We start from the raw sequence: 12,685 nt of genomic DNA, 5'->3' as shown, positions 1-12,685 counted from the left end.
CCCAGGGAAACTCCTTTTACATTGGATCAGGGAGGTGACCTGAGTAAGGGTGGTGTTACAATCGCACCCTAATCCTGTTAACATAAAATTACAGTCATAAAATGGAGGACAACCATACAATACTGGGAATCATGGCCTAACCAAGTTGACACATATTTTTGGGGGGACACAATTCAATCCATGACATTCCACCCTTTGCCCCCAAAATCACATCCTTGCAATATGCAAAACATATTCACCCCATCATATCATAGCAAAAGTCTTAACTCCAAGTTTAAAATCCAAAAATTCCTCTTCATCTGTGAAATCTAGATACAAGTTATCTGCTTCCAAGGGTACAATGGCAGAACATGCACAAGCTAGACATTTCCGTTACAAATGGGAGAAACTGGGAGGAGAAGAAGGCATAACAGGCACCAAGCAGGTCAGCAAAACACATTACATTAGCCCTCAAAGCTTTGAAAATAATCCCCTGTTCTCTGAGACAATTTATACAATGGCCCTGCCCTCCAGACTCTAGGTATTGGCCATGCCCTCTGAGTGGTGGCCCCTCAGCCCTGGGCTTCAACTCTGCCTTCCAGGCCCACTGGGAGCTCACTCCGCTTTGGGCACACCATTCTCCTCTCTGAGCGGAGACTCTACCCTTAGAAATACCAGAGGTCATGGTGCTCCACCCTTTGAAACCCCTGAGGTCATGGCCATACCTTTTGAGACTGAGGCACCTCGGCTTCTTGTGTTCTTTGACTCTTCAGCTTCTGTTTCCTGGTGTTTTGGCCTCTCAGCAACTCAGTCCTCAAGCCCACATCTGCCCTGCTGGGGCAAGTGTTTCAAACCTCTGTACCTCCACAGATAAGTGCCCAGAGGCACCCCACTCCACCAGGAAGCTTTCTGCACACAGGCATTCAGCTCTCTTGCTCCGTGGGTCAGTAGTACCTGTTCAGTCTCGCACTGGTCTCCTGGTTCTGCTGCTGTCGGTTGTCTGCTGCAGCTGGTTCTCTGCTGTTGCCACTTCTCTGCCACTATAGGTTCTCTGCTGTGCCGGTCCTCTGCCGCTGTCACAATTCTACATATTCACATTTTCAAAACTGCTTCCACATTTTAGGTATTTGTTGGAGCAGCACCCCACTCTCTCGGTACCAAATTCTGCATTAGTCATCCAGTGCAGCTATAACAGAAATAACCACAAGTGGATGGCTTTAACAAAGAGAAATTTATTTCCTCACAGAAAAGTAGGTTTAAAGCCCAAATTCAGGGTGTCAGCTCCAGAGGACGGCTTACTCTCTCTGTCAGCTCTGGAGGAAGATCCCTTGTCCTTAAACTTCCCCTGGTTGAAGAGCTTCTCAGGCACAGGAACCCCGAGTCCAAGGATGCGCTCTGCTCCCAGTGCTGCTTTCTTGTTAAAGCCACCCACTTGTGGTATTTCTGTTACAGCAGCACTAGATGACTAACACAACAAGAAAAAATCTTTCCCAGCAGAGGGCTCAGAAATCAGTGTAAATAATTTGTGATTATCTGGGAAGCTGAAAAAATAAAAAAGAACTCAGTGGGAAAATCCATTTGACTCATGTCTGCTCTTAGAATTTCTTTTATCGACTATGAAAAGAGCCAGTTAATTTAGGGCTAGTAAAAGGCAACAAAGTCTATTCTTTGGCCAGATTTTTGTTCTTAACAGAAAGTGTGGTAAAAATATGTCAGCCTGAAGAAATTACAAAATTGAATACAAAGGGAGAAATGGATGGTTCTGATTGAAGATGCTGATCTGGTTAGAGTATAAGATCCTTCTTGATTAAGTGGGCCTTTGGAAATGGGCGCTCAAAACTAAGAGAGGCTGCCTTCACTGAGTCCACAGGAGTTTCTTGAATTGTCATTGAGGTCGTAGGTCAGAAACTTGGGCTAGGCTTAACTGGGCAGTCCTTATTCTGAATTCACCAAGGGTCACTCTTGTAGCTTCGGTAAACTTTTGTGTTAACTGTAATAGGTTGGTCTCTGAGGCCTCAGTTGAAATGGGTAATCTCTGTTCTCATCGCCCAGAAGGTTAGCTTGAGCCTTTCCAAAGGCTAGCACCACATTCCAAGAGCCAGTGAACACTTGAAAATCATCAGTCTTGACCTAGCATTAGAATTTTGATGCGTATCCTTTCAAAGATAGATATTTTAAGACAAAATATCTGATAATGTGGGTGTTTTTCAATCAATAACATGCTTGAAACAACATTGTTTCATCTTAGTGAGTATACTTCTAGAAGAGGCTTGACTGCTTTTAAACCAAGTAACTAAAATAAACATGTTCTCCAGTAATGTACATATTTAATGTAGTAAAATAAGTGGTGTTAATAGCTGTTCTACAAGAAGAAAAAACAAAGCAAGCAAACAAAAACCTGTGAATAATTAGAAATAAGAAAATTTAACTGTTTTAATATTACATAGTTATATCACTAGAAAATTTTAAGACAAAAACTCTAGTAGACTTAATAAATAAGGTGAGTGGACTTACCTGTAACAAACCAAACCCGTTACCATCCAGTTGATTCCAACTTATAGCGACCCTACAGGACAGAGTACAACTGCCCCATACGGTTTCCAAGGAGCAGCTGATGAATTCAAACTGCTGACCTTTTGGTTAGCAGCTGAGCTCTTTAACCACTATACCACCAGGGCACCAGTGGACTTACAGTGCATAAAAATTATGACAAAACACCTTCAAAATATTTATTAAATAAGCAAAAGGATAAAACAAACAAAAGAAATATAATACTGAGACTGAGAAACCCTAGTCTGGAGGGACCTTGATCACCTTAATATCTCATAGGACATCATGCTATTCTTTACATTGATGGTATTAAGTAAAAAGTATTTTAGATGTCTTAGTGAAACTTATGCATGCCAGAGGATACTAGGTAAACCATAAAAAAAGTTTTAATTACCTTAATACCGTCAGTATAAAAATAGCATGATGTTCTGTGGAATTTCTAGGGGTCCACCTGGGAGGAGCCCTGGTGGAACAAAGGTTAAGCACTTGGCTGCTAACTGAACCATGTACCTGCTAGCAGTTCTGAGAAAGAAAAGACCTGACAATTTACTTCCATAAAGACTGTTGTTGTTAGGTGCTGTCAAGTCTGTTCTGATTCATAGCGACCCTATGTACAACAGAACAAAACACTGCCCGGTCCTGCGCCATCCTCACAATCGTTGTTATGCTTGAGTGCATTGTTGCAGCCACTGTGTCAGTCCATCTTGTTGAGACCTTCCTCTTTTTCACTGACTCTCTACCAAGCATCATATCCTTCTCCAGGGACTGACTGGTCCCTCCTGATAACATGTCCAAAGTATGTGAGATGAAGTCTTATCATCTTTGCTTCTAAGGAGCATTCTGGTTGTACTTCTTCCAAAACAGATTTGTTCATTCTTTTGGGAGTTCATGGTATATTCAATATTCTTCTCCAACACCACAATTCAAAGGCGTCAATTCTTCTTTGGTCTTCCTGATTCATTGTCTAGCTGATAGATGCATGGGGGCTGTAAAGGTTAAAGCCCAGGAAACCCTATGGGGCAGTTCTACCGCGTTCAGTAGGGTCACTGTGAGTCAGAATCAACTGCAAGGCACATGACAACAGCAACAATGGCCTGGGCTGATATTTTTGTCCCTCATAAATGATCAACAGAGGGCATCCATTGTGGAAGGGACTCTCAGTCAGGAAGATAAGATAATTCATCCAGTGGGTAGTCAATTAGGCTTTTTCCTCAAGCATTGTGGCACTTGTAGAACTCTCCCATGTAAAAAGGGCCCATGATGGCATAAAAAAAAAGTTAAGCTTGGGTCAAAACATGCACACAAACCCCTGCCCCCACCCCCCCCCCCCGCCCCAGTCAAGGCTAGTCTAGCTACCTCTACTCCTTTTTGGTTGCCTGATTCACCAACAGCAGAAATGAGTCCTGGGCATCAACATCGCCAGGACAACCAGTATTCCCCAGGGCCACAGATATGTATTTATCTTGGTTGCAGTTAATCCTTCCATGTTAGATGCACGCTGTAGATATGAATTTGTTTTCACTGCTTGCAATGTTTCTACCAGCGCCAACATTTTGGGACTTACAAAACAGCCTTATTCACTCTGCGCCTTACTCCAACCATCACTAAAAAAGAGGCACAGTGTACTTTTGGTATATTTTTTGAAATTTTGGAGGCATTTTCCAATGCATACATTGCTTTAGCTCATTTACTAGGTGTTATGGATTGAATTGTGTCCCCCCAAAATATGCGTTGAAATCCTAACCCCTATATCTGTAAATATGACCCTGTTTGGAAAAAGGGGCTTCTTTTGTTATATTAATTTGGTCATACCTTTAGGAAGCTTCTGACAAGACTCTATAAGATAATCACAATGAGGACCACCTAGGTTTTTGTTATAAGGCCATGCTTTTTTCTGCTTATAACTATTCTTCATTTGAAAGCAGCTCTTGTCTTGCACTTGGATGCTGGTAAACATGTGATCATGAAGATATAAGATTCATGTGACTCGAATTCCCCATCATGAATTGGGTGCCATCTGCTATAACAAATCACAAAATTAGACATAAAGTAGCATTCGTTGTTAAATGAAATGGTACATAGGAGCCTAGGCTCTAGTAGTTATGCTTCCAAGTAGGTACATGAGGAGACATCTCAAAATAAACCAAACCTGTGGCCATTAAGTCGATTCCAACTGATTCTGACTCATAGTGACCCTATAGTACTGAGTAGAACTGCCACTTAGAGTTTCCTAGACTGTAATCTTTATGTAAGCAGATTGCCACATCTTTCTCCTGCGGAGCGGTTGGTGAGCTCTAACTGCCAACCTTTCAGTTAGCAGCCAATACTTAACCACTGTGTCACCAGGCCTCTCATACTCCTATGTTATTTACTTTTATTGCCTTTCTACTTTCCCCTTTTCAAATGAAGAATGGTTATCCTTATTGGTACAAGAAAGCATGGCCTTAATGACAAAAACCTAGGTGTCCTTGTGGTGGGTACCTCACAAAGAGTTCTCTGCAGCCTTGCAGAGTATTTATAAGGTATGCTGGCTCCCACTGTAATTGGACTGCTCTCCAGTAACAGCCCTAATCAGGTATGTCCTAAAAGGCAAACGGAAATTGACTTTTGCTTTGATAGAAGGGGAGAAGCCCTGAGGTACAGATCTACATTGATTCATGGACAACAATAAATAAATAAACTGGTCTGTCAGGAGCTTGAAAAAAAGCGGAAATGATTTTAAGAGGTAAGAGGAGGTGCAGCTGAGAGATGTCTAGAATGCCTCTTGGAATGGGCTCTGAATATGAAGATATTTTTGTCCCTTGTAAATCATCACTTGAGGGCATCCATTGTGGAAGAGGCTCTCAATCAGGAAGATAAGATGATTGATCAGTTCAGTAAATGATCCATTCAATGAATGATTCTTTCAGTGGATAGTCAATAAGGCTCTTTGCCCACCCATTGTGGTGCTTGTGAGCTGCCTCATGTAAAATACACTCACAATGTATAAAACGAAGCTTACTCACTAAACTTTTAGAGTTTAGTGAGTAAGTTTACCTCAAAAACATGCAGTATCTCTTATCAAGGCTGGTCTAGCTCCCTCTACAGGTAACTGAACTGCCAGGGGTGATTGATAATAAAACCAAAAAACCAAACCTGTTGCCGTTGAGTCAGTTTCAACTCATAGTGACGACCCTTTAGGACAGAGAACATCTGCCCCATAGAGTTTCCAAGGAGCTTCTGGTGGATTTGAACTGCTGACTTTTTGGTTAACAGCCAAGCTCCTAATCACTGTGCTACCAGGGCTCATAAACCAAAAACCAAACCCGTTGCCATCGAGTTGATTCTGACTCATAGCAAGCCTAGGACAGAGTAGAACTGCCCCATAGAGTTTCCAAGGAGTGCCTGGTGGATCCAAACTCCCGACACTTTGTTTAGCAGCCATAGCACTTAACCACTACGCCACCAGAGTTTCCTAGAGCTTATTAATTTTCCCATTCCCCCACTTTTTCCCCTCTATTACCTTATATGAAGGCCATCAGTGGTAGCTAGCATTTCAGTGTAGAGGTAGCTAGACCATCCTTGATGAAGGGTAGTGCATGTTTTTGAGCCAAGCTTAGCTTTTTTTATACCATTATGGGTGACTTTTAAGAGCCCTGGTGGTCCAGTGGTTAAGTGTTCACCTCTAACCAAAGGTCTGGGGTTGAAACTTCCAGCCGCTCCATGGGAAAAAGATGGCAGTCTACTTCTGTAAAGATTAAAAACAAAACAAAACAGAACTGTTGCATTGAGTTGATTCTGAATCATAGTGACCCTATAGGACAGAGTAGAACTGCCCCATAGGATTTCCAAGGAGCTGCTGGTGGATTTGAACTGTCAACCTTTTGGTTAGCAGCCATAGCACTCAACCACTGTGACACCAGGGCTCCAGGAAACCTGGGGAGCTTCCATCAATTCCATAGCAATGTATCTCAATGTTGTTCTCAGGTGAGAGAAAAACTCTATGATAAGTTCAATTCACTGATGTGTCTTTTTGGGTGAGTTTTTTTTTTTTTTTCAATCTGGGTAAGGATAAAAGTAGATAATAAGATAACAAAGCAAACAAAAAAAGTAGACTGTGCTGGATATTCCTGTTTGTCCCTCTAGATCCATCATCCACTATTTTTCACCCTATTTTGTGCTTTAATATATTAAGCCCCAGGGACTATATGAACCTGACACTTTTCCCTGTGGCTTCTAGTTGGGTCCAGCTGATGGGAGTTTGCATATTGTTAAGAAAGAGATTGTAGTTTTGTTTCTAAGGCATCCTCCCTTTCAGGTTTGGTTTGAAAGTAGCTGCGTACCTCCACCTGAGGCTATAACCTTTGGAGGAGGTCAGCTACAGCTACAGCTCTTTTAGAGTTTTAATAACTGCTTACTGGTAGTAACATTCCTTGTTTGTTCCTTTAACCGTTCCTATGTAAAAAGATTCTTTTGTTTCAATTATCCATTTTTGTGCTATCTTTGTTCTACTGAAACTCTAACTGATATATAATTATAACCATGTTGTTTAATTAGTTGCTGTGGAGTCAATTCCAACTCACATCAGTTCCATGTGTACAGAATAGAACTGCCCCATAGGGTTTTCAAGGCTGTGACATTTTTGGAAGCAGATTCCCAGGCCTGTCTTCCAGGGTGCCTCTGGGTGGGTTTGAACCGCTAACCTTTTGACTAGTGGTTAGGCACTTAACCGTTTGCACCACCTAGGGACTCCTAAATATACCCATACACATGTTAAGTGTGGTCTAAATGGTCATGCTTGACTGCTAACTGAAAGGCTGGAGGTTCGAGTCCACCCAGAGGTGCCTCGGAAGAAAAGCCTGGTAATCTACTTCTGAAAAATCGGCCATTGGTAACTCCATGGAGCACAGTTCTACTCTGACACACAAGGAGTTGCCATGAGTTGGAATTGACTCAACCACAACTGGTTTTAATGGCCAGTCAGGCTAGGAGTTTGTACTTTGGGGAAGATACAGAGATTGGCTGTTAGGTCTTATGTCATTTTTGTTTGTTTGTTTATTTTATCTTGATAGTCAGAAACCTTTATAGAAATGCTTTGAATTCACATTCCAAATTACCTAAGTAACCAATTAATTTTACTTTGTCGTCTTTAACCATGAGATGAATTTGTTAAAACTTAGATTCTTAAGTTTTAGAGACCTAGATTCAAATTCCAGCTCTACTGTGTAACAGCAATGTGATTTGGGGAAAGTTAATCTAAGTCTTACTTTACTCGTCTGTAAAATGAGGAAAGTAATAGTACCTCTTTCATATGATTGTTCTGGAGATTAGATAATGTATGGCAGTGAAAGACCTTGCATAAGGTAATTGCTCAGTAAACATTGCTATTGCTATTATTAGTAGTAGTAATAGCAAGAAAAATGAGGATAACATATCAGTAAGATATGATAAACAAGAACTCAATGAGTCATACCAAAAACCAAACCAAATCACTTGCCGAGGAGTTGATTTTGACTCACAGGGACCCTATAGGACAGAGTAGAACTGCCCCATAGGGTTTCCAAGGAGGAGCTGGTGGAGTTGAACTGCTGACCTTTTGGTTAGCAGCCAAACTCTTAATCACTGCACCTCCTGGGCTATATTCAGCCCACTACAGTTTAAGGGTATCTGTATAGGAAACCCTGCTGGCCTAGTGGTTAAGTGCTATGGCTGCTAACCAAAGGGTTGGCAGTTTGAATACACCAGGTGCTCCTTGGAAACCCTGGGGGCAGTTCTACTCTGTCCTATAGGGCCGCTATAAGTCAGAATGGACTGGACAGCAACCAGTTTGGTTTTGTTTTTATACAGGGACAAAATTTAAATATTGTTAATTACCTTGGGCTGTTTTGTTTTGAGCCCAGTGATGAAGTGATTAAGAGCTATGGCTACTAACCAAAAGGTTGGCAATTCAAATTCAGGAGCCGGCAATTCAAATCTAGGAGCTGATCCTTGGATACCCTGTAGGGAAGTTTTACTTTGCCCTATAGGTGGATCAGAATCAACTCCATGACAAGGGGTCTGGTTAGTTTGGTTTTATTTTGTTTCACTTGACATCTTTGTCACTCTTCAATCTAGTAGTTTTCAAAAGTGTGATTTATAAAGCACTAATATATTTTTTTAATATATTTTTTTAATTCTATGAGAGGAGCCCTGGTGGCACAGTGATCAAGACCTCAGGCTTCTAACCAAAAGATCAGCAGTTCGAATCCACCACCTGCTCCTTGGAAACCCTGTGGGGCAGCTCTACTCTGTCCTATAGGGTCGCTATGAGTCGGAATTGACTCTCCACGGCAACCGGTTTGGTTTGGCTTTTTGGTTAGTTCTATCAGGTGTTACACATTAAAGGGCAGGGAGGGGGAGATTAACTTGAACTTCCTTTCATCAAAGTTTTGTGAGAAAGCTTTAAAAAATATTGGTAACAAGATAAGTGAATAGGAATTATAGGAGAAGGGTGCAGGAATGTGCTAAACTCCCCAGGCCAGAAGATGCTGATTACATGAGGGGATGGTCAACTTTAAACAAAAGTGGTAGCTCTTTTTCCTTTCTCGTCAACTTTAAACAAAAGTGGTAGCTCTTTTCCTTTCTTGGTTCCTTGGCTAGGGAATGGGTGGTGAGACAAGAAGAAAATTAGAGTCACTCTGTGCGAAGGGAGAGAGAGAGCCTGCTTTTGTTTAAAGTTGGTCACCCCAAATTACCTGATGTAGGTAACTGTAACTAGGCAGACTGGGATCCCTAAAATACTATGCCTCCTCACTGCCCTGTTCAGAAGGCATAGGTGCATATTTATAGGGAGACCAATAGAACCTCCTGGAAATCCTGTCAGAAAAGTATTGCTGGGAGAGTGGAGCCCCATCTCAGGTGACTGCTTCTATCTCCCCTGACTCTGAAGATTCTTTTACTACTTGGCTTACTGGCTGCAGGACAGGCCAGGAGCAAAACTTGGCCCGTTTAGTCCCTAGGTCCTGAGGGCAAGGTATGCCAGGCAGGCTGCCAGGGTCTCTGAGTGGGAATAAGGGCTGGGCTGAGCTTGAAATTTAACTTTAAAATATTGTCACGTATGGAATATGGGTTTTCTTTTGTCGTTTTGCCCCAGGACCTGCAGACGTTAGGAGGCAGGTCTGGCTACTGATTTCTCTATTAACTGTTTTAATTTTATTGGCATGGTGCCGCTCCCTATGTTCATAAACAAGGTAGGAGCTCCCTCTTGTGGCTTTTTACCAAGTCACATGCCTTTTAATTACTTTTGAAAGTATTTTGGCAGAAATTTTTGATTTTCCGTTAGAAGTCAAAATCTTACTATTGAAATAGTTTCCACAACTAATGATACCCCGAATTCACGAAATAGGTAAGTCTGTTTTATAAAGCTGTATTATGAGACAAACATTTTATTGAATTATTTTATACTTGCTTATGATGGATGGTCTTCTGTGAGACCCCACGGCATCTCTGAATATCTAGAAATGTCAGTGAGTAATGAAAATTGTATACTCAAAAATGGAAATATCTTCCAAAATGCCAAGTAGAGGTATGCTTCACACTCAGTAGATGTGTATATCTTTTTTAACTAAAAAGTTTTATAGAATCTAATTTTTGCAAATTAGGCATTCTTTTAAATGTCCTAGGCTAGCTTTTAATTAAAAAAATAAAACCAAAACGTTTATATTAACAGTTACAAAAGAAATAGTAATAATTATAATTTATTGAGGAGTTACAGAGTCGAGGTGGAATGTCAAATGCCTACAAATTATTATCTATTTCTTATATTAGCTCAATAAGGAAAGTATAATTATTATATAAAAAAAAGATGGGAAAATATAAATCTAGGAATATAAAGTAACCCTGCTAAAGTTATTAATCACAGAGTGAGGTTTGAATCAAGTTTTTCTGGGTGAGGATGACAATACATGTATATAGGTAGGCCTGGTTCGAATTTCAACTCTGCTTCTCCATAAAAAAATAGGCACTCAATAAATTTTGGCTTCTCTCTTTTTTTTTTTTTTTTTTATGTGGTATGCTAGGAAATAAAATGGAGTATCATTGAAGTATATGATTTCTAAAATTCATTTAAATGCTACCAGTCTGTTACAGTAAAGTGTTTCAATTATAAATCATTCTTATGGCTTATTGAAGCACATGCCAAACTACCTGTATTTAATATTTTGTTTGTTATCCTATAGAAGTGCCTTTTCCTTTTAACTAGGCATGTTTCACTCTTTGAAATTGATTCGTGTATTATATGTTTGGGCTTAGTTCTATTTTCATCCTTCCTTCTTTCCTTTGTGCCTTCCTTCTTTCTTAACCCTTTCTTGAATTCGGTCAGCACATGTGTATTCTGCTGTTGTTAGGTGGAGTGTTCCATATATGTATGTTGGTTTATAGCATTGTTCAAGTCTCCTATTTCCTCGTTTATCTCTTGTCTGCCCATTATTCAAAGTGGACTGTTGAAGTCTCCAACTATTAATTTTGGACTCCTTCTCCCTTCAATTCTGTCAGTTTTTGCTTCATATATGCTGGGGCTGTGTTGGGTGCGTGTATGTTTACAATTGCTGTACGTTATTGATGAGTTGAATCTTTTCTCATTATGTAACATCATTCTTGTCTGTTGTAATAATTTTTGACTTAAAATCTGTTGAAGTGTTAAGAGTTTGTTTTAGTACAGCCACAGCAGCTCTCTTTTGGCTACTGTTTTCATGGAATATCTTTTTTTTCCATTCTGTTACTGTCAACATATTGTTGAAATGAGCCTATAATAGATATTTTTTTGTGGTAATCTGCAGACATTTTGATTATATGAGCATTCTGTAGGGTTTTGGTGTTTGTTTTTCTTTTTCATAGGAAACCATGAGGTTTCAACAAGCTTGGTTAAGTAAATTTCAAATATCACAGAAGAATATCAAGGGAAATATAAAGTTCTCCTTTACTTCTGCCTTTATGCTCCCTGCCCCCATGTCATTTAGATGGAGGTATACTCCTCTATTAACAGTTTATAATGGATCTATAATGAGTCTCTTGTAGACAGCATCTAGTTTGATCATTTAAAAAAAAAAAATCTGTTCTACCAATCTCTGCTTTTTAATTGGAGAGTTTAACCAATTTACATTTAATCTAATAATTGATAAGGATGGGCTTTCTTTATATGTCATATAGTTAGTATGCCTAGTATGACTGTACTTGTGTAAAAAAGTGAATAGACAACCTGTGAGTGTGTAAAACAATGTCTGAAAAATGACAAAATAAACTGTTAACAGAGATGTTTACATTCATCTAAATGACATGGGGGAGGTGCATAAAGTTGGGGCAGGCAGAGGTAAAGGAGAACTTTATTTTTCCCTTGATATTCTTTTGTGATATTTGAAATTTATTTAACCAAGCCTGTTGAAACCTCATGGTTTCCTTTCAAAAAGAAAAACAAACAGCAAAACTCTACAGAACACTCAGATAATCAAAATGTCTGTAGACTACCACAAAAGATACTTGTCTATTATAAAAATAGGTAATTTATCTTTATGAAAAGTAAAGACATAATAAAAAATAGTAAACCAAAAAATATATGTTGATAAGTTCAACTTCGTAATGTATATAAACATAAAAAAAAAATTTTTTTTTTTAAGAGATTATTAATTTAATCTATTTCCTCAAGGAAAGTGAAGATTGAAGCCAGGAATTCAAATTCAAATTCCTGCCTTGGCCAGGGAAGTAGTAAAGTAGACCCAGACCTGTTAAAAATGTATATTCTCTGTCAAAATATTCATTGAGCTGTTACAAATATATACAATATTAGAGAGTGTATTATAACTTTGGAATTTAAAAATACACATTTCTATGCATAAAATTGACTTCTGAAAATTTGATAAGCATGAATTTAATTTCTCCAACAAATAAAAAATAAAAATTAAAGAATCTTAGGATCAATGCTTTTAGTGCCTTACTTATCGATCAGAAAACAATAAATCTTGATCTGCAATTAAAGAAATGAAAATAGACTTAGTCAAAGTAGTTGTTAAGATGAAGATTCCTTGTTAGTATACCACATTCAAAGGGCAAGTTCTAGATATCTTATTATCAATAAGCATCTCAGTTTTTTAGTATTAGATGAGTTTAGGAAATAGAATTTACTGTGATGCCCAGTCTTTGTCTT

The 12,685-nt window shown here is 39.3% G+C and overlaps 1 protein-coding gene across 1 annotated transcript in view; it reads left to right on the top strand.

Moving 5' to 3' along the window:
* The window catches only part of SLCO4C1 (solute carrier organic anion transporter family member 4C1), a 74,205-nt gene that overhangs the window by 22,028 nt on the left and 39,492 nt on the right, over nucleotides 1-12,685 (top strand). The window lies entirely within an intron of this gene.

This window comes from Elephas maximus, chromosome 2, assembly GCF_024166365.1.
Source record: "Elephas maximus indicus isolate mEleMax1 chromosome 2, mEleMax1 primary haplotype, whole genome shotgun sequence".
NCBI lineage: Eukaryota > Metazoa > Chordata > Mammalia > Proboscidea > Elephantidae > Elephas > Elephas maximus.
Note: the sequence above shows the minus strand (reverse complement) of the source record. Positions and strands in the feature narration are given on the sequence as shown.